Raw genomic sequence first — 22,667 nt, 5'->3', positions numbered from 1 at the left:
ATTTGTGTGCACAGGTGAAAAGCATCATGGAAGCACATGTCTGCATGTCATCTGTACCTTTTAAAACACGGATGGCAACACTTTCCTTTTCTCAATAACCTGGCAAAAGTAGACAGAAATATAGGATCAACTACATTCACCTTCCAGCATGTATGGGGTTGCTACAGCCAATCAGCTTTCAGGGATTCTCACAGAGATTTTACACCGGATGCCCTTCCTGACACAACCCTGTTTTTTATCCGGGCTGGGGACAGGCACAGGGAGACCCAAACTTGGACCCCTTGTGGCTACATAGCTAGGCAGCAGCATGAAGGGTCTTCCAAGGACCCACACTGGTTGAAACTGACCACGCCCCCTGGGAATCAAACCCTAATGTCCCGTGTATCAGTCCTGCACTTAACCAACTGAGCTTTCCAGCCGCTCCAGGATTAGTTGTAGAAAGTACAGTTTAAAGTTTCTTTGTTGTGTTTCTGACAACTGACTTCCGGCCCTGATTGATGAGTAGAAAGAATTACAAAGACGTCTTTAGGACAGTTTCCTCACAACTTCCTGTTTACAAATTGGATTCTAGTTTCCCACACATGAACCCTGCATGAGGAAAAATGACTATGTAATGCAAACAGACCATTTAAGGACCAACGATCCAAAGTTCATCAGAAATAGTACGCAGTTAAAGAAGCAGCTCCTGCTTCAAATCTGACAGTCTTCTGTCTGTGAACGTGGAGCATATGTGATCTAGAAGACAAGTGCCACTGCATAGTTTTCTTTGTCATCTTTTTTTTTTGGTTCAGTTGGGACCCAAACCAAAGGTAAAACATTCCTTTCCCACCCATTGGATCTGCTCGACTAGACTGATGATGAGGCTTTGTTCTTAACATTGTCTGAGAACTGGAGTGACCCAAAGAAAATGGTTAAATCGGGCTCCAACCCAGTGAATTCAATGCAGTCCCCTTTTTTCATGATACAGACGCCGCCAGATGTCGTCAGTAAGCAGTGATTGGTCTGAGTCATTGTTTCTATGGCAACCACTCACTCTCCAATCAGGAGTGAGTTTGTTGGAAGGCCACGCCCCTAACACTTGAAAGCGGGCTATACGAAATCTGTCAATCAAATGTTTTGGATGTGCAGGCACCGCCTACTCTTATTGAGACATCTGTTTGGTCAGTTTGTTACTTGAACTACAGACAAAAATATCATTAAAAAGATGAGATTTTCAAGAAGACGTCCACAAAAGGTATCTGATCCAGAACGGTTCGTCTGACCAATACAATGACGGGGTAACCGCTGATTATTTCTCTATGGAAGTTTATGGGATTTTGGCGTCTCGGAGCCACTTCCTGTTTGGAACGCTAGGGGGGAGGAGCCACTCAGTCCATGTCTTAAAGGTTAGTGATCAAAATGTGCTTTCCAACATCAAGATACTTTGGGTTTAAAAACAAGCTAAAGTATAGTGTAGTTTCAGCGCCTAAAGTGTTGCCCATCAAGATGGCAGACGGCCACGCTCTTGATGGGCAACACTTTAGGCGCTGAATCTACACCATACTAAAGACTCTGGAAATGAGAAAACTGGTAAAGCCAAAAATAAAGAAGACGGTAATCCAAAAAGATTTATAAGAGTGTCCGTGTGGGTGGGTTCAAACCCAGGCCGGGTCATACCAAAGACTTTAAAAATGGGACCCGGGTCAAATGTGGAGAAAAGTCGCACACCTAGGTGTGTGACAGAGACCTCCAAGTCCACAGCTGCATTCATGTCCAGGTCAGGCAGAAATCTTTTGGGCGCGACTCTCATGTTTCACCTACATTTGCCACGTATTTGTCAGCAGCACGTGTAGAAAGAGCAGCCATCTTTGCAGAGTCTGACTGACTTAGAAGAGCTCCATTGCAGAAAAGCAGACGGCCACCTTCCTGTGTGGGACGGTTGAATGGAAAACAGACAAATGGAGATGAAGGGTGACCTCACCAAAGGCCTGCTGCTGTAATCACGCTGTCATGTGATGAGGGCCACAGGCAGAAGGAGCACCACAGCTTTGTGCTCAGGAACTCCTTCTTCAGCCCCTCTTTGCATGAGCCTTCTTATCTCCTCCCTCACGGCTTCCTCATAAATTCGCTTTGCTGATGGAACAAATGTGGACGGGAAGAGGAAAGGTTCATCTGAAGGGTTGGTCACCCTGGAGGAGCGGAGCAGATCCTTTAGCCCATTTGTGATTGATTCAACATCCAGGCCTGTAATTTCTGGTTTTATATCAAAGTTCCTTCCAGCTGTGGTTTCCTGAAATGATGTCGTGCTGCACCAACATGGCTTTCAAGTCCTTCTTTCTGTCTCAGATCCACCGATCCAGAGCCAGAGGGAGATGATCTTTCCACAAGACATTTATAATCAGTTCATGAAGTGAAAGCCAAGAGTTTATTAATCCTTCAGGTCTACTTTGTCACAGAACATTTGAAGTATTTATTGTTATGAACCACTAAGTTGAGAGTGTTTGTTCACTTTACCAAAGGAAACCAGATGTTTGTCACATCAGCTGCTTTTATAAACCCTCCTCAGTGCCCTCCTTTATTTGTTGGCAAATGCAAAAGGAGTCTGGTTTTTGTGCTCCACTCTGTCTTATTGTTAAGCAGATGCAATTGTGTTTGCTCAGCAGCACAAATCATGAGCTATGGGAACATAATCCAGTATCATCTTCCTGGATCACAGAGTTTTATTTAATTGATAGTAGATAAACAGGAAGCAGGTTAAAGTTGAAATGCCCCCAACTTCCTCTCTGGGATGAATAACGTTCATAAACGGCCTCTGAATGTCTGTTCTGGTCTCGAACGTTGAATAGATCATTGATAGAAAAGTAAAAGAACGTTTGTGGAATAGTAAGAAGCCTTATAATTTGTCATATTTTGTGTTTTTGCTTTAAACACAAAATGAAACAAGAAGGAGCCGCATTTCCAGAAGCAAATACACGGTAGAATGTTATTAAATGAAAATAAAACTCAAAGGGTCATAATTGGCACAAAAAAAGAAAGAAATGATCAAAGTTGACCATAAATAAAGTAAAAGCAGCACAATAACAAAATAGATATGTTTGTGAAAAATGCCAGAGCCGGGTATCGAACCAGCGAGCTTCTGCACCAAGGATTCCCCATTTATTTCAATGGAGCCAAAAATCCTGGAATATCTGGAAAAGTTCAAGGATTTGAAGGAGCAAAAGTCACAGCTGGAAAAAGATGAAAGAGCTGAACATTTGAAAAGTTGAACGGATAACATAGCTGAAATATTGTAGGAGGAGTTAAGAGGCAAAAAGTGGAGGAAGATACTACAATAAAGAAAGAGAAACAGGAAAACATTTGGATGAATACTTTATAGCATTCAACCCACTATAAAAAATGGCATTACCTGCAATAATGCAAATGCTCAAAGCTGCTCTGGTCTGCAGCTGGACATGTTCATTCTTTGAAGCAGACCTTTCAATAGTCTGTTGTTATGAGTGTAGCAGTGTCTGCCAATCCTCCTCCCCTCTTTGAATCCATACATTTCCATGTCTCAGTCCGTGCTCTTGCCCCCCCGCCCGTCTCTTTTTTCCCTCCATTCTCTTCCTCTGCTTCGTTGAGGAAAGGACAGTACGGCATCCTGGCAGCGTTCCAGACTCCCGCGTGGGCGGAAAAATAAACACGAGTCCACATGTTCCTTTGGAATTTTAATGACTTCCATATCTTTGGCTCCATGCTGCCAAACTCCAGGGAGCAGGAGGGACTCAGAACGTGATCATCCATGGAGCAGCAGCCAGGAGGGAACCTTTGAAGAACCAAGCAGCTTCAGAAAGGTCAGAACCATGCCACTCAGTCGTACGACCATAAAGAAAGAAACGTAAAGGCACGACGTGTGCATTTGACCCCAGGTGATGGACTGTCATCATATTAGCCTCATTTTTTCCACGCGTGTCACCGGCGTCCAGTTATATCAAAGTGCTGCTTCTACATGACGCCAAGCACCGAACTTAAAACACACCGTCTGTCCTGAAGTGCTGCAGAAAAACGTCAAACACGGCGTTCCCTCATCAAGGCGCAGATCCCCTTCAACGTCTCACATTGACTGTGAAATTCCACAAATTGGATTTGTGATAATAAATTAATAAATAATAAATTATCCTCATGGAAACAACAATTTCAAAATAAATTTTATTTACCAATAACAAAGTTTTGGAGGCGTATTGAAATGGACATATTTTGAAAACTGCAATAGAAACACTTTGATGAAAAGAGTCATGTGACCAACAACCGGATGGTGATGCCCTTCTTGGTAGGAACTGGCGGCCTTGGGCGCTGCACGGCGGGCGCCACCAGAGGTCCCACAGCGTCACACAGATCATCAGAAGCTGAGCGTGTCATGAGGAATTGTTGGATCCACAGCTCCTCTGGAAAACCACCATTTCCCATTATGTCATCATCTGTAGCCCCTCCCACGTGTAAGGAGCTCGCCGCTCCACGGCCTGAAGAAGACATCTCCTTTGATAGATGATGATGAGCGCTAGCGCCGTGGCAGAAATGTGAATGTATCTGCTGTCAATCAAAGTGTTGCTCACATCCGTGTTTCTGAAGGACTTATGGCATCAGCTGGTTTGTGTTTAGGGTTAGACATATTAAAGTGTAGGTCAGAGGAATCATAAAAAGATGAAAAACACCACAGAGACGAGGAGACGATTAAGCAAAAAGAAATATAAAAGGGAAAAAGCAAAGTAAACAGTAGATTGGATCAGTGTGGGGGTTAAAAAAAACCCAAAGAAGAAAATATGACAATTCAAAGAATCCAAACCAAACCACCAGGAAGAGGCTGAGAAGCCCGTGCTAAGAGGTGTGCGTTTGCTGTCACGCGCTTGTCTCTCAGAAACTACTGGGAGGCGGGGTTAGTCAGAAACACCAACAGGTGACCTCACCTGGTAATAACGCGTTACAGCGGAAACCTGCAGCTCTGAGAAAAACTGCAGACAACAGTTGAGGCATGTCAGAGTGAGAAACGTCAGGCTTCTACTGAATCAAACAACCAGAACCAGGACTGAGCTCTTAGTGGTCTGATAGTGCTGTTGTCATGGAAACCCCCGGGAATTCCTCACTGTGTCTCCCTTGACTCCTGAATAAATTCACTTCTGCTGGCCCTGAAAAACTCCCCCGCTTTCTGTATGTCTGACATCTTCATCTGCACACCGCATGACGAAGACCTTTAGCAAGTTTCTGCTGTTCAAACCAAGCAACCAAATGTTCGTGCTCGGTTTGAACGCTGGATCTAACCAGGGAATAAATAGAATTCCCTGCAGCTTCTCAATAAAGTCCCCCCTGCAGTTCTGGGGCCTCCATTTGGTTCTCGGTCCTCCCCACGATGAGTCTGAACTCTAAAGTTTAAGTCTAAGTCTAAAGCTAGCTTAAAAAGAAAAGAAACTGAAACCAGCTTAGCTTGCAAGGTGGGTTCCTTTAGTTTAATAGCTGTGTTCTATCACACATATGTGCCAGACTTAAAAAAAAACACACAATTTCTCAATGACACTGTTTCCATTAAATCCTAATTATGCAAATAAACAAACCAGCTGACGCCATAAGTCCTTCAGAAACACGGATGTGAGCAACACTTTGATTGACAGCAGATACATTCCCATTTCTGCCACGGCGCTAGCGCTCATCATCATCTATCAAAGGAGACGTCGGCGTCTTCTTCAGGCCGTGGAGCGGCGAGCTCCTTACACGTGGGAGGGGCTACGGATGAAGCCGTTTTGGGAAATGGTGGTTTTCCAGAGGAGCTGTGGATCCAACAATTCCTCATGACACGCTCAGCTTCTGAGGATCTGTGTGACGCTGTGGGACCTCTGGTGGCGCCCGCCGTGCGGCGCCCAAGACCGCCAGTTCCTACCAAGAAGGGCATCGCCATCCGGGTGTTGGTCACATGACTCAATTCATCTAAAAAAGTGTTTTTTTCCATTACTGTTTTGGAAATATGTTGCTTTTGATACGCCTAAAAAACCACCTCCTCAAAGCAAAAAAACTGTATTTCAATAAAAGCCAGATTTTTTCAGAATTGTCGTGTTTCCACGAGGCAAATTTGTTATCGAAAATCCAATTTGTGTAATTTTATAGTCAATGGAAACGTAGCTAAAGCTCATCATTTTCTAACTAGGCTATGTCTCTTTAACTAGCATGTAACAGTAGAACCGTCAGTCCTTTAACTTCTATCGTAGCAGCATTCAAACGGCCGTCACGACTCTTTGTTCCCCCTATTTGCTTGTTTTTCATGAAGGTGGGTGTGGTCACAACATTTCTGATGGTTGAAAATGGTGCCATCCATGGAACCAACTGGCTTTGCATCAACCCAATAAAAACAAGAGGGTTAACACCCACTGTTAGCGCGATGCATTCATTGGTTGAAGCATCCGGCAGCCAAAGATTCAGCTGATGTCATGTGACATAAACTCTTGTCTGTGCATGAAAGCTCATTTGCATTTCCTACTCTAAGCTGTTTGGTCCCAGCTGGATCTACACCCATGTAGGACATGTTTCTGATGGAGTCTATGTGACGGAGGTGACACCACATCTCTGCTGTGACCGCAGCCCAGACCCAGCCGAGAGTGTGTTTTAATGAGGCCATGACCCCCAGGCTGGGGGGGGCCCTCCACAGAGACTTGAAGGGAGACAGCGGGTTGATGGGGTCTCTGTCAGATCCCAGAGCAAGATAATAAATCTGAGGATTGGCCTCTGTCAGAACAAATGCTCAAGACTTATAAGGAAGGGACATCCAACAGTCAACTTTGTCTGAGAAAACAGCTGAGCAACATTTTTTACAGCATTACCAGCAGATTGGTACAACAGTCCAAACCAAGTGTCATCTCTGTCTTTGTCCTGCCGGGATTGCTCCCTGCCGGCTTTGGCAGTACACCACAACATCCGATGACGTGTTTTATTACAGGCGTGTGACGGGTGTGGAGCACCCGGCCTGCTGGCGGCAACGCTGTTTAGATTTCAAATCTCCCCAGTAATGTTGTTCTTTCCCCCAAACCCAGGGCCGGCTGCAGAGGAAATGAGGCTACAACATATGCACTAGATCTCCTCCCTTCAACTCCAGCGCCAAACCCATTCTGCTGTATGCAAATCTGGCTTGTCCACCTTCCCAGGCCCACTTGTAATGTTGCGGCTGTCATCGGTTCACGTACACTGCTGTAACCCTTGACCCCTGAAATGCATGTGCTGCTCATTCTCTCCCAGAGCCAGGAGGCTCTCCCACTCGCAGACACTTTGGGTTTCCCCCTTCTTTCCCTCTCTGAACCCCGTCTTCCCTCATGCACAAAGAATCTGGGCTGTGCTCTCAAACGTCAGGCCATCAGTGATGAGTAGACTCAGATCTCTACCTAACCATGACCCATGTGGACTGAGCAGATGCAAATGGTAGAAGCTTTGTTCTGAAAAAGGTAGAAAAATCAGCTTTTTGTGTTTTTACCATTTGTGTTTGGGCCTTGCCCAAAGTTATTTTGAATAAAAAGGAATCTGAATTGATGAATGAGAGTTGATAATGCTAAAACTCCTGTTAGTGCAGACGAACAAATGCTGTCGGATACATGGAGCCCTTCTAGTTCAAGAACACAATGAAAGCAATGAAAGCATGCTAATCCACTTTGAATAACGAACATGACACTGAAGGAAAAGAGAAAATTCTCACAGCTGAGGCAAAGTCTCAAGAAAAACAGGATTCCCGGAGGATGATATCAAAAGAAAACACAGAAAATGATGTTGGGACTGAAATGTGGATCTTGTTAAACAAATGTCTAACAGATGATGTGGAGTCAGAAATGATCAGTCCCAAAAGTTTTGTCCAAGCTAACAAAAGCTAGCAATGCAAAGGAGCCCGTGAACACGTTCCGAACCCGCTTTTATTCTTCAACCCTGCTTAGCAAGTGGAAGTCGCTCTTTAGTAGAATACGCTGGGACTGAACCTCGTCAGTGAATTCACAAATGGAACAACTTAAGATTACGGTCACATTAGCCAAAATGCCTCCGCCTGGCGACCTAAATTCGGCAGGTGGTCATCAGGAGGCGGCAGTCCATTTCTACACGCTGCACGTCTGCCGTGGAGGTTTTAGGAAAAATTTAGAGTTGAACGGCGACCGGATGAGTTTTTGACATTGGTCAGTGGTCGCCGGGGCACATTTAGAGGTCGCGCGGGGGCACGAAGGCAGCAGCGCGACAACTGACTGATGGGAGGCTCTATCAGGTTCCCAAAATTGTCCTCGTTTTGCCAACGTTATCCCCCTGATTAGTTACTGGAGTTACTGATCACTTTTAAGATGCAGTAACTGAGTTACTGATGCAGTTACTTTTTGGGCATGTCACTAGTAACTGTAACTAATTACTCTGAAATTAATACACTGCTGAAACACTGTGGATTCATGTCTGTTATTAGAAAATACCAGATTTGTATTTTATGTTTATTCGCCACGTCTTTTTTTGGAAGGTTAGTGATGACACGTCTGTAATGTTTGTTCTCTTTTTGAAGCAATGCAGCTTTAAAATTGTCAAATCAAACAAAAACTTGGCTTCCAGCTAGACTTTTTTTTGGCAAAAAAGACATAATACTCCCTGCAACTGCCGTTATCAGACTCAGAAGAGGCTTGATGTGACCTTGACTTGTGAGGTCTCCTGTTGGCTGCACAACCCACTCTGCACACTTCTGCATTTGTGTGTCAGTTGGATGTTGACACTTCAGATGGTGTAAGTTTTGGGTGGAGCAGACAATGTGGAGGACCACGCATTGCTTCACCGACGTGGATACTTGAACCACTGACCTTTTACAGATTTTCTAGAAAAATTCCATCATGACGTTTTGAATTTGAAGAGATACTTTGTCATCTTGACCAGCTTTGTTTAAATAACCTTTCCCTTCCAACTGGAATAAAACACCAGGCGTCTGCTACATCTTTCCTGCTTTTTCCTTTATTCTTCCTTTAAAGACGAGGATGGGGTCTCTGTGTTCAGAGTAAGAATACCAGAGAAGGTAGAAGCTGAAACCACGGTGACTGACAGGTCGCCAGCATGTGACAGATGTTGGTAAATGTGACTCTGAGAATGTTCTCCACAACCTTTGAAGCTGAAGAATTTAGGACACAAAGTCTTCTGAAGCCCATCCAACAACTTCCAGTGAGATTAAGATCCAGACTTCATGCCTCATGCTCTCTGAAGCACATCAGCATTCCAGTTCATTAGCAACAACAAGCTTCAATAAATTCAGACCGTGACCTTTTCTGTGACTTTGAAACGAGGATGGTTTGATCCGAGCAACGTCTGGGGTTCTAGGGTGGTGGGGGAGAATGGTTACATTTAAATGACATGGTCAAATGGTCATGAGGGTTTTTACCCAATCAATTGGGATTCTGTGCTTCATAGTCAATTATCATGCACCCCCCACCACCACACACACACAAAAAAACAAAAAAAACTACACATCTTTTCCTCTGAAAGCAGCAGCTTTTAACTTTCCCTGTGAGCAGAGGTCACGACCCTCATCTGCTCTGATGATCCACACAGTTCAGGAAAACCTGTTAGCGTCGTAGACTTTACTCATTTTCCGGACAATGAGCCCAGAAACTGCAAGACGTAAAAGACTTCAGTCAGATTTAGATTCAGATGCATAACATTTACTTCCAGCATCATTATTAACATCATAACTAGCAGACCAGATTTAAGGCACTTTGACATAAATCAGGTGACAAATCAGAAATCATGTTGATCCGAGGTCTAAAACGAAACAATAAAAGCGACCCGATAAAAATAAAATTATGCTTTTAAAGCGTCTGTCTGATGACGGATAATGGGGATTCAGGGTTCAGCATAAAAACGTTAGTATTATTGCAAAATACAGAAACGTGACACTGAAGAGACATCAGCAGTTAAATGGATGGTTCTAGTCTGGAGAGTCGAACGTTTGTCAAGTCAGGAGATTGAGCCGTTTGTTGAAATAAGGTTGGGAAGAAATCATTCGATACCAAAACAGCTGCAGGAAATTCAACATTTGATTTCTTTAAATGCACAAGCTTTGACTAACTGTGGTCAACGTTAGCAAGATCTAGTTAAACCCCCTGAGACGACTGTGGTTGTGGTTTTGGGCTATACAAATAAAATCAAATAAAATTGAATTGAATTAAAGCAACACCACAGAGGTTTCTCTCCTATGCAAGTGCACGTCTGCAAGTGCACGTCTGCAAGTGCACGTCTGCAAGTGCACGTCTGGACGGCTGCCAGGTCAACAAGAAATAACAGTTTAACTTTCTGCAGCAAAGTAGGACCAGACATGAACGCCTGGGGCTGCATCCTTTGCATGGATGCAACTCTATGCAGATGATGCTCTGAAATGACAATTTTGTTACTTTTAAATATTTATAGTTTGACGCATGATTTCTATCAGACCGCTGTGTTCTAGTTTGATACTACTACAACAGAATATGGAAAGAGACGAGGTGGAGACGGCTTAGTGGGACCGGCTGGTGGAAACAAAAAGGAAAACCACGGTTCAGACTTGGGTTACTGTGGTCGGTTTTCAACAAGGTTTAGAAGGAAAAGCACGACTTCCAGCACCTGCAAGGACCCAGATTTATTGCTGTGGCCATTTCTCTTCTCTGAATCTGTCAAAATCTGCAGCTGAGGCTCACAAAGAAGTCAGCCAGACAGAATTCAGGAAATACAAAGAAGAAACAGACCAGAACTGCTTTTCTCCTCTGTTTTTGACTCATGACGGTCTGTTTGAAGGAAACATACCGTTTTCCCTCTAAAGGTCAAAATATGTGAAAAATGAAAGTCAGAGTTAATTTATAGTAACCTAAGATTACTGTATTTTAGCCGTTGTTTGTGGGAATTGCACCCTAAAATGTATAATTTACCACTACTCTTATTCAGCTACAATGGGTTCCATTTATCTATTTAACTTTTTTTTTAATTAATCCATTTCTATTTTGGGAATAAACATCAATATAAACACAAATTGATATGAGGAGGAACATTTTTACTGTGAAAGACTCACTATTAACTCAAATATTGGCGCGTGTTTTATCATCCAGAAAAAGTCACAACAGTTTGGGCAGTGAACCACAAGTGGCTGGAAGTAGTTAATGACAGTAAAAATATAAAAAACAACTCATATAATTAGTTTATTCATCGACAGAAGCTCATTACATAAGTGAAGACTCTTTTATTCAACTTTAAAATCGAGTTTGATATCTGGAAATATTAAAAAGGGTTTCTTTAAAGGATCTATATCATGCAAAAATCAACTTTCTTGAGCTTTTATGGGTTTTATAATGTTCATTCCTCACAAAAAAACAATCCAAAGTGATATTTTGATCCATTCATGTATTTCTGAGTATTCCTCTAACAACAGGCTCTCTGAGCTCCAGCCCCTCCCAATCCACCAAAACTAGCATTTTAGCAGTTCCTTTATTTACTCAAATAATAAGTTACAAAATCTGCATTTATTTTAACTCCAAATCATTTCAAAGTAATTATAATCCTTTCAAAGGACAATCATTGTAAAAATCTAGATCTCTGACAGACGTCCGTAAACTGAAAGGACAAATGGAAACCATTCTGTATGACACACAATGAGCCTACACAACAGGCACACACACAAACACACACACACACACACACACACACACACACAGCATATCAACCCTCGTAAATGGAAACATGTGGAACGGAAACTGAAGGGCCGCTGGGGTCACTGAGGTTGATTGAGACACCAGGATAATACTTCACCATCACAGGAAGTGCCTCCTCGCCCCCAGCATATGGGGGGGGGGGGTATCAGACTACCTGCCTGGAATGTGATAAGTCAAATGTAAGGCTGACAAATGTGGCTTCAGGTTTCACAATGACAAATCACAAAACACTGAGCCCAGAGCGGGTGTGCAGAGGTGGGGGGCAGCAGGACAGAAAGTCTCCACCCCCCCAAGTACAAACACCAAAGAGCGGCGTTCCAGGAACAGCGAGAAAACCTTTGAAGAGGACAAGGAAAGCAGGTGACCTACTGAAGGTTTGCTTCTATGCTTCTACAGAAAAACATCAAAGGATTCCAAACCCATAAAAGGGCGGAGCCTGTCACCATGACACCAGGGACAAAGTCTTTTTGGGACTTTGCTTGAAAAGAAAAAACATCAACATTTATTCCTCCATGTGACTTAAACCAAAGCAGCAACATCAGATTCTCTGCATCAGCTGAGCTCAATCCATAGACGGTCTGGATGAGCTGAACGCCACGTAAAACAGGACTTTTAGTCTATCAGCCAGAAAGGAACGATTTTAAAGAAACAAGAAGAAGAGAACGCAGCAGAGGGGGTTCAGGTTCAGCACATCTGAAAGCGTCACACTTCATAAAACCTGACAGCGAGTCCCAGTCCGTTAGCTGGCGTCTCTTCATTTGTGCCGTCAGAGGAGCGTCTTCAAACCGGCAGCCTCCAAAGATGACGTGTCCACAGTGTCATGGAGGCCCATGAAAAGGCTGTTTCTGGTGCTTCTGACATCTACTTGTGTTATCTTCCTGATGATGGACGACCAAATGATTAGCCGCCTAAGAAAATGTCATTTTCTCCCCAACCATCTCCCATCATCGTCATTAAAAGACCACTGGGAAGACTTGAAGAGGATCAAAGATCAAATGGTCTGACCATCAGCCGCTAAACCATTGCAGGATAAATCTGAAACATGAATGTGATGAAATGATGTCATGTGGAGCCTGGATGGAGATAAACGCTTCCAGCAGAGCGCTGGGACTCTGATGCAGCGGGCCGACTGCAGGCAGACAATCAGGTCAGGCAAACAAGAGAAGCGCCACACAGCACGGACTTTCCCGTCAGGCCGTCCCGCCATGAAAGGGGGCCTTTCATAGGAACGGCCGGATAACAAAAGGTCAAGCACTGAGGAGGTCAGCCCCAAATGCCTTCCTGTGAACCAGAGCCCCCCAAAGCCCCCAGCCGGACCCCTGCTCTGATCCACCAGCCCGGTCCGTCTGAGGTGAACGCAGGTAACCACTCAGATCCCCCACTGCCCCCAGATTACACCCCCATCCAGCCGAGATAATGAGGGCGGCCCCCCAGCTACATTCATCTCCACAGGAAAACTAGGTTTAAAGGGGGGGGAGAGGGCTGCTGCTGCCCCAAACCAGAACTTTGGAAGTTTGTCTGGACTCTGCTGAGTCTGCAACAGTCTGCTGTCCGGCACGATTCAGCCGCTTGACAAACCTGCATGGAAGTGGAAGGAGGCGGACACCTCCCTCATCCATCCCAGAGAATCTGCAGCACCAACCTGCAGGACGGAGTCCTCCTCTTCAGCACTGATCCACCTGCACTGCAGCGTCCACGCCGCCGCCGCTCGCTCTCCCGTCAAACTGCTGCACGCCCCTCCCACTGCATCCCTCCTCCGTTGCTCTCCTTCCTGCCGCGGCAGCAGACGCCAGTCTGGCGGAGAGCGGCGTGAATCTGCTGCAGTGCTGGCCGGGGCGGAGAGGGAAGAGCGGCGGTGGTGGAGGAGGAGGCGGGACCGGGGGAGGGACTTTCACGCATCCACTCAGCAAAGGGAAGGGGGGGCCTTTTGCCTCCAGGGAACGTCAGTGAGAGTTTTTTTCTTAATTAACCGTCTTTTTGTTTAGCTTCACTCGTCACTGTCATCTCCAAGATTGGGAATTCTGTCCTTTCCACTTCCTCTGCACAGCTCGCTTCCCGCTTTAACACCAAACCGCCACTTTAAATACATCTGCTAGAGTCTGCAGAGCTGAGCAGACAAAACACAAAAGTAGTGGATATTGTTTTCCCTTTCAGAGTTCCTCCTCTAAAGACACTCAGCATCAGCAGCTTAACACCCCCCTCATGAGAAAAGTCTCTCTGCACACAAAAGAGAAATTCAAAGAAAGGAGAGACGTGCTGGAATGTGGAGGAGACTGGACGCTACGCTAAAAATCACCTCAAAGTCCTCAGAAAAGTCAAAGGAATGAACTTTTCTCTTCTTCCCAACGTGTTCTGGGCAGTTCCCCGTCTTTAGGGACTGTGAGCAGTGTGGCTGTGCAGACCAGCCTGTGTAGAAACGACCACATTATGCAACAGTAACAGTGAAAAGCTGCAGGGTTTTGTCATGACAAGGTAAGCGTGCGGCGTGCGGCGTGCGGCCAGCGGCATCAGGTTAAAAGGATCTGTGCTGTAAAAAATCTATAGAAAAAAAAAAGTCTCACCTGATTTTTGTGAGCAAAATTCATGATTTGTGACTCATCTAATACATTTTGTATACATTTTGTAACTGTGTGTACTTGCAATTGTTTACACGTATTCACAGGTACAGTACAATACAAAATTGTACAAAAATACAAAATAATACAAAAGACAATTTATGCATGCACAACTTGAAATGACCGCAGCTTAAAACTACAAATTATAAACAGCTCTTACACGCACACACACACATATACAAAATAACACACACCAATCACCTGACACACACAAAATCACATTCACGCACAGATCAAATTTGTCTCTTCACGTCTCCAGATTTGTGTGTAGATGATGTGTGCCTAAAGTGTGTTTCGTATTCCTTTTGTATTTTGTATGTTTTTGATATTTGAGTGTACATGTGAATACACAATTGCAAGTACACACAGTTACACAGAAAATGTTATGTATGAGACAAAGCGGGTGAGACTACTTCTCCATAAAAATCCTAGAAATTTGAAATAAAAGGAAAGAATGCGCTTCAGGCATGAAGACAAGATGGGTCTACTAACCATGTTTTGTAAAATCCAAATGGAGAAACTATATTTCTTGTCTTTTGCTAAGTCTCCCTGTTGTTTCATGGTTCCATAACCCTTGTTCTATCCTAGGCACTTTAACATTGGGAGGTGGGTCATCTAGACCCACTAGACAGTGCTCTGAACCTTTTTTCTTCAATGATTTGTGATCTTCACTGGTGTCCATGGATTACATGAAATCTTTCCACCTTTATCCACCTTTGTCATGGTAGGGAGAACACCTCAATGGAAGGGGGGGGGGTCATCTGGACCCCATAGGATAGCACAAGGGTTAATCAGAAGTGTTAGTTCCCCAAATGACCACTGGGGGCTTGTTTCTAAAGAGAGAAATTTCCTCCTGACCTCCTGTTAAAGAGTCCAACATTAAACTGACATAAAGCCGGGATGCCAAGTTTCTTTCGGTTTCCTATTCATGAAAGCCACTGTGGCTGTTTTTATTGCTCTGATTGACAGGTGGGTGGAGCCGTTGGGATTAGTCAGCAAAACTTCTACTTGCTTTTTTTCCACTAAATGCCCGGTAAACGGGTCTTTTCCCGCCGGACCCAGCTGGGCTCTGCCTGTAAAAACCTGATGGGATTGTCCTCTTATTGGCCCATCACTCACAGGAAGAACCACAGGGGGCGGAGCTGTGTGATGTGGACGCCGAGACAAAGTAAATCCATCAGCAATGAATGGTAAAGACTGGTCTATTCAACAAGATAGAAGCAACTTTAATAACCATAACAACAGTCGTACTAAGAGTTTACTGCGGTCATAAAATACATATGAAAACCCTACAGTTGAAAGCATTTGAACCAGTTTGTGTTTCTCCATTTCAGATGTTTTCACATTTTAATAAAGAACAGACAGAAACTGAAATGTGGCTGATACTCAAGTCAAATCCTATTATTATAAACTGCTTAAATTTATTGGTGGACATTTTTTTAATGAACTCTTTCTCCAAAGAAACAGACAAGTGGTGCTAAAGTTTCTGTTCCATGTAAACTGAAGTCAGCCAGGCAGCAACATAGAATTAGCATGAGAAAGCCTCGGTCACAGAGATTCCTCATGCTGGGCTTCCATTCAGAGCTGAGTTCACATTGGCATTCCAGCCTTCTGAAGAAAGCATGTCCCCAAGAAGACATGCGCTAAAACTATGAAACAAGAAAACCCTAATCACTGTTTGATTGCTAGTTCTTTTCCATGTTAGAAATTAAACTAAAGTTAGCAATTTCAATTTTGTTTTAAGTTCATAATCACCCACTGCAACTCATGCCTGTGATGCTCCGGTGCAGAATCATCTCCTCTGTCAAACGTTAAAGTCCTAAAAGTCCCAGAAAATGTGACATCACCACTCAGATTAAACCTGTAAAACAGACATCTGACATCCATATGTAAGGCCTTAGTCACATGCACCCCCATGGGCGTTTGACCCGTACGGGTTCTGCTGGTTTTTGGTTTATCCGGGTCCCTGGAGGGTCATAGAGAGGAGTGGCTGCACCTGAAGGGGAGCACAGGTGTGTCCTAAGGCTCATACGGCCACCTCAAGGGACGTCATGAAAATGGAACGTAACTTAATGTAACTCAATCCATTTATGTAGACATGGTCCAGGTGATTTCCTGCAGTTCAAACCAGCATCAGAACGAGGAAGAAAGGTGATTGAAGTGACTTTGAATGTGGAATGGTTGTTGGTGCCAGACGGCCTGGTCTGCAGAAGAGCATCTCTGAAAGAACAACCCGTCCAACCTGGAGGCAGATGGACTACAGCAGCAGAAGACCACACCAGGTACCATTGCTGTCAGCTAAGAACAGAAAACTGAGGCTACAATTCACACAGACTCACCAAAACTGGACCATAGAAGATGGAAAAACGTTGTCTGGTCTGATGAGTCTCTATTTCTGCTGCCACATTCAGATGGTAGGGTCAGAATCTGGCCTCAACAACATGAAAGCATGGATCCATCCTGCCTTGTATCAACGGTTCAGGCTGGTGGTGGTGGTGTCATGGTGTGGGGAATGTTTTCTTAGTACCACCTGAGCATGGTTCCAACACCACAGCCTACCAGAGTATTGATGCTGACCATGTCCATCCCTTTCTGACCACAGTGGACCATCTTCTGATGCTACTTCCAGCAGGATAAGGCTCCATGTCATCAAGCTGATATCATCTCAGACTGGTTTCTAGAACATGACGATGAGTTCTCTGGACTCAAACGTTCTCCATAGTCACCAGAACCTAATAGAGAACCTTTGGAATGTGGTGGAACAGGAGACCAGCATCATGGATGTTCAGCAGACAAATCTGCAGCAACTGTGTGATGCTGTCATGTCAACATGGACCAAAGTCTCTGAGGAATGTTTCCAGAACCTTGTTGAATCTGTGCCACCAAGGATTAAGGCGGTTCTGAAGATGAAAGGGGTCCAAACCGGTACCAGCAAGGTACCTAATAAAGTGACCACTGAGTGTACAGATAGTATACTGAGTGTATAGATAGTATACTGAGTGTATAGATAGTATACTGAGTGTATGGATAGTATACTGAGTGTATAGATAGTATACTGAGTGTATGGATAGTATACTGAGTGTATAGATAGTATACTGAGTGCACAGACATTGCTTTTTTAACACAATCCTTTAGAAAAGACAGAGAATTATTCAGATGCATGTTTTTCCAGTTCAAAGCTACATATAAAGGTCAAGAACAGATTTGAAGAATATTCCATCTTAGAATTATCCGAAAAAATAACAAATCTATACCTGACACAAAAAAAGTCAAATCCCTAAACCAGGAAAGAAGCTGATTCAGTAAGAGGGAGTTCCTGTGAAACCAACTGAGAGGCTTCAACTGGCTTTTCCTACTTGGTCTGTGGGCAGTTAGGTTGGTTTTTGTCAAACTACATTTAAGAGAAGAGGATAAATCTTTCCTTGAGCCTAAAAGTGGCGACTTTGCACGGTGGAAAATATTTGAAAGTAGTTGTGGTGTGTTTAGGGTGAACTGGAATGTGCATTTGGGGCAGCTGGGATACAGCGGTAGGGCGGTCGGCAGGTTCGATTCCTGCCTTGCCCGCCCATTTGTCAAAGTGTCCTTGGGCAGGACACTGAACGTCACAGAGACTTTTACAGAGTCTACTTTCTGAGACGGAGAATACCTGTCCCAAAATAAACCTCACCATCCGGCCTGTATCCCTGATCTAACATTAGATCAAGGTTTAGTGAAATTAGAATTTCCATGGACGCATTTTGAGAGTATAAGTCAGCGGGGGCCTCGCAGGTTCTCAGAGTAGAAGTCTGCTGAGGAGAAGGTAGGAGGACACCACCTGAGAGCTGAAGGCGTTGACTGACGGGGGATCTGGATGCCCTTCCCCAGGAAAATGTTTAAGGCCCTTTCTCTGCATTTTCAAAGGAAACTGGTTTGAAAGCAAGAGAAGGGGAATTTAGTTCAACTTCTACTTTTTTACTGTTGACACCTATGACAACCTGTTTTTCTGTGACTGCTGATCAACGACAACTTCCCAAACTTTAAGGAGGAACCCCGGATGGACCAATGTTTGTGAAGTGAACTTGTAACACAGTCAATAAAATGTTTAATTTTTTATCCCAAATAAGTTGTTTCTGTTTTCTTTAGCACAGCAGCAGAACACTGTAAAGTCACGTTAAAACATGCTAAGAAAACAAGGACAAATTTAAAGCGGGGCAGATTGACAAAAATGTGCTTTATTCCTAATTCTAATTCTTTTTTCAATAAAACACAGGTTATGCTGTGATATGCTGCTAATAAAGTAGCATTCATGTCTGTTAAATTTAGAAGATATCATTTTTTTTATGAACGTCCCATGAAGTCATTTGCTGCATTCATCCTCCATGTCGTAAAGTCTGGTCTGTGAAAATGCTGTCAGACATTAAACCAGTTTACGGTCACGCTGTGGCGACACACAGAACAGCTCATTAGCATAGCATCATTGTAGCATCGGTGTGTAACAACACTGCTATCTATCTCCACATCAACACTTCCTGCTGTGAGTCCAGCAGGTTTATCCTCCACTTCTGTCTGGATCCTGTTAAGAATCGTCCCCATCAGCCAAAACCAGACGCTGCATGGAGGTGAAATAACAGGACTGACTTAGGGGGGGGGGTTCATGTTCTCGTATGGTGTGTACCTGAAGAGGAGGAGCATTAAAGAAAATCACCAAAATTAGGCCTAATAAACAAATAATAAACACGGCTAATTTAGCGCAAACGTTAGCCTATGACTTCGAGTCGTCAAACAAAAAAATGCTCACAATTGCCCAGTACTAATCTTGGAACCTGCAGAGACAGATTATTTGCTGCGAGGTACTAAATGAAAAACTTTTGTTTGTCATCAAAAGTAGACGGCGACTGACTTACTAACAGGCGGTGAATTTTCGTCAGATGCTGGCTTTTTTTGAGGCCCCCGAACAAGAATGCAAACTGTAGATTTTTGGAAGAGCAGCAACATTAAGGTTAGTTTTTTGCAAACAGCAGACCTATTGCAAACTGTTGTGCAGGGTTCAGCTTGGTTTACATTGTGCAAACGAACAATTTAACAATCCACACGAAGTTTCACATAACTGATTTTTTGTCTTTGGGAAAACCCCAAATTGTTACCAACAGCAAGTGAAAGTTGCCTAAGTAGAAGAGAATGGCATCCATCATTCTCACTCAAAACTCTAGCCATGTTTACACAGAGTAAGTACAACCATCATAAAACAAAAGGGGATAAAAGAGAAACATTGACCAAATCCTCTCTAAACGTCCCAACAGCAGCAGCCTGGCATCGCCTGGTAAGCTTTGGATATAAAGTTGGACAGCGAACAGCAGCAGAGACGGGTCCAGTGACTGTTTATCATGCAGTCAGATGTTAACTGAGCCAACGTTGGCAGATAAGGAAGACCACGCAAGCAGCAGCCATCCATGGTGGAAAGTGTGAGATTATCGTTGGACTGTTAAAAATAAGTATATCAGAGCTTGAACAAAGCTGGCAAGGAGCAAAAAGGGATTTAGGTTACAGGAAAACCGCTAAGTAGTGTCACTGGATACAGAACAATGGAAAAGGGAAGAAATAATAATGAAACGTGACAACGTCTAAGAAAAACTTAAACTTGTAAGAGAAAGGTTAAAAAATATTCAGTACTGTCTTCTTCAACAGTAAGCTTGGGACAGAGAATCTCTTCAGGATTTCCGGAGTGAAGTCTAAACTGATTCCTAACTTTTAACTTGTATTTATACACCTTACTCCCTATATTCTACTTTCCCCATAAGTATTAATGGACAGAACACCACATCACCTTTATAGGGATGTAAAGATTTCATTTAACAATGATTCCATCCATAACCCATCGTATCGTACCGTACCGCATCACATCTGTCAGGACCCTGCTCCTGCCCTGCCTGCCCTGGAAACAACCCCATGACTTTCACCTCTGTCATAACATCAGTCATAGGTCAGCTCTCCTGCTTGGCCTGACTCGGTCTACCTGGTCCAAACCTGTTGTCTGATCCTGATCTGCCAGAATCTGTCTGATCCAGCCTGCCGGAGTCTGCCTGTCTCGGTACCTTACCCTGTGTGCCGCGTCCTCCTGTGTTCTTTCAATCGGAGCTATCCTGATTCTGGAGTTCAGATATATCCTTCCAAACACCTGACAGCATCAAATTGTATTACAATACAACACAGTATCATATCATCATGCTGACACAATGTTGGTTCATTCTGATCCTCTGTCCTAAAGTGGATCCAGATCCTCTGTCCTAAAGTGGATCCAGATCCTCTGCCCTAAAGTGGATCCAGATCCTCTGCCCTAAAGTGGATCCAGATCATCTTCATCCAAACTTCCAGACAGAAATTCCTGCTACTGATCAGTTTTCCAGATTCTTGGATTTCTTCCAGATCATCAAGTTAAATGAAATCTGTGTCCAAACCAACCAGTAAACTAGAATGAATGTCAAATCCATTCACATGTTAGTTTCCTAAAGTTCACCACTGTTGTTTTTCCACATCCAGAGAATCCAAAGGGAACATTCTTAGAACATTCTAGACACTGGATGGTCACATGACTTTATTCAAAATCTGTCCACACATTGGACTGGAATGATGGACTGATCCGTGTTGATGACATCACACGTGTGTCGTTGCTGTGATTGGTCGGTTTGACCTTAGAGTCACTTAAACCTACTGTACCTCAATCCAGATGGTATCTTCCAATATCAATTAATTGATTTATTGTGTTTAAAAAGGATTTTATAATGGCATTAGTCAATTCAATTAACACCTTAGGTCATACAGATTCATCTGGTTGGACGCTAGGAATATAAATCGAATCATTGATTAAGTCGAATAATTGTTATACACCATCTTTATGTTAATATATTTGTGGAAATAAATCTGACTTTGATCATAATGTCTTTCTTTTCTTTTTAATTTAAAAAAGGGAGAACAACTAGTCTCTTATTCTAATACAACATGGTTGGGTTAGGGATAGATTTAGTTGTACGGTTTCTCCATACATATTTAATTCAACCCCAGCAGTAATCCTAACAAAAGCCAGACACGTTTTCTTACGTCTTGTTTGTCAAGTAAATGGAGTTGACTTCTGTCGGGCCTCCGGAGGGAGCATGCATCATGGGGGATGGAGGCGTCTCTTTAATTCCCCGTGTTGATAGTGAGTCCATGTGACAGTGGCAGAACAACAGCGCTTCACTAATGAATCCACGTCTGGTCTGAGGTCAGCGGATGCTTGTTATGAACAAAATGACAGAGTGAAGCTTCACAGCATAATGCTTAAAGCACTTAAATGCAACAATTTAAAGTGCAACAAACCGACATTGTTTGAAATTGATGCATTAAGTAAACACACCAACCATGAAAAAAACTTCTAGGAAAAGAATGACTTCTTTCAGCTGATTCAGCCTTGAAACCATTCTTTTAAATTTCATTTCCAATTCCACAGGAAAATGTCGAGACATGAATCAAGACTTTAAGCCTGACTAACTCCAGTGAAGACGTGGAGGAGCCGATGGATGCCAAGAACTTTTCCTGACAACACCCACGCCACATTTCCACCGTCAACAGCAGGGGGGGGGACATCAGTGGAATCAGAGAAACAAGCAGAGACCTTTGTCTGTGAAAACATTTCAGATGTTTGACAGATTTAGAAAAAGTCATGAAGTAACTGTTTGCACAATGAACTACTTAGTAAGTAATCAGTAAATAGAGTGAATGTTTACATTTTTCTAGATAAAAAACAGGAAATGCTAAACTCTATACAGCACTTTGAATAATAGATTCGATCAATCAGTAATCTGTGAATTCCCACGGCAACAACCCCAAAGCCTAAAAATAAGGTTAAGGAAGGAAGAACAAAAAGTTTTCATTTACTCAACTGACAAATACATTCAAAGAACCATGAAAATGGTTTATTTAGATAAATATAAAAATCCTGTTTTTTTTCTTTTTTTCAAATACCAGGTCCATAAATCTAGGTAAGGCAGACCTGATCCATCAGGTCATGTCAGCGTCGAACTGTCACAAACTTGATTGGTCAGGCTCTTAAATGTTCGCTAGCTGCATAACGACACCTGTCCGCCCCACACAATCAGTAAGACTCCAACTACTTACATGACCAAGACCAAAGAGCTGTCCAAATACACCAGAGACACAGTTTTAGACCTCTACAAGGCAGGAAAGGGCTACGGGGCAATTGCCAAGCAGCTTGGTGAAAAAGATCCACTGTTAGAAAATGGAAGAAACAAGACTGTCAGTCTCTCTCAGACTGGGATTCCATGCAAGATCTCTCCTGATGGGGTCTCAATGACCCTTAGAGGGGTGAGGACTCAGCCCAGAACTACACGGGAGCAGCTGGTCAATG

The 22,667-nt window shown here is 43.5% G+C and overlaps 1 protein-coding gene across 3 annotated transcripts in view; it reads right to left on the bottom strand.

Moving 5' to 3' along the window:
* Window positions 1–22,667, bottom strand: part of LOC101164133 (gamma-adducin) — a 138,527-nt gene that overhangs the window by 82,609 nt on the left and 33,251 nt on the right. Inside the window, exon 1 of one of the 3 annotated variants that reach the window (XM_023951103.1) lies at window positions 13,251–13,494. The exons of 1 other annotated variant lie outside the window; for it this stretch is intronic. The gene's annotated coding sequence lies outside the window, so the exon portion shown is untranslated. Of the gene's footprint in view, window positions 1–13,250; window positions 13,495–22,667 lie in introns of those variants that run through there. One more of the 3 variants, XM_023951043.1, reaches the window with a different exon arrangement.

Source organism: Oryzias latipes, chromosome 1, assembly GCF_002234675.1.
Source record: "Oryzias latipes chromosome 1, ASM223467v1".
NCBI classification, from domain to species: Eukaryota; Metazoa; Chordata; class Actinopteri; order Beloniformes; family Adrianichthyidae; genus Oryzias; species Oryzias latipes.
The sequence above is the reverse complement of the archived record's forward strand: the minus strand, read 5'-3'. Positions and strand labels throughout refer to the sequence as shown.